This window comes from Mytilus edulis, chromosome 1, assembly GCF_963676685.1.
Source record: "Mytilus edulis chromosome 1, xbMytEdul2.2, whole genome shotgun sequence".
Taxonomy (NCBI): domain Eukaryota; kingdom Metazoa; phylum Mollusca; class Bivalvia; order Mytilida; family Mytilidae; genus Mytilus; species Mytilus edulis.
In genome coordinates this window covers 67234179-67234732 of record NC_092344.1, presented here as the reverse complement: position 1 = coordinate 67234732, position 554 = coordinate 67234179, and positions in this window count along the sequence as shown.

The window sequence follows — 554 nt, the reverse complement described above, 5'->3', positions numbered from 1 at the left end:
TATGCACAAAGTTACAAATCGAGGTATGCACGTTTAAAGATGTGGTATGAGTGCCCATGAGACAACTCTCCATCCAAGTCAACCATTATAGTTCAAAGTACTGTCTCTAACACCGTTTTAAACCTTCTTTCAACCTTTGTCAATAAAACAGTAAAGACAAAATTAGTATACCGCTGTTCAAATGTCATAAAGTGGTTTGAAAAGCGAAAATGAATCCGGGTCACAAACCATAACCGTGGAAAACACAACAAATATAAGAGCGAAAAAAACCCAGATACACTGAACTGCACTAAAACAAACGCCAACATTCATAGAAACGGACTTTTTGATAACAATTGCCATATAGATTAAAGGGTGCCAATGGATAAGCAGTAATTGCAGACCTTTTCGGAGCACCTGAGTGAACCCTAGATGTTTAATTCGATTGGTATTGATCAATTTAATTTCTTGTCTATTGTTTGTTGTTGTTTTTTTTTTCGTCGTTATGCCCACAGATAAAGCCCATTTAACATCATATTTGTCACATTGCATAAACTGCTAATGGAATTAGGTAT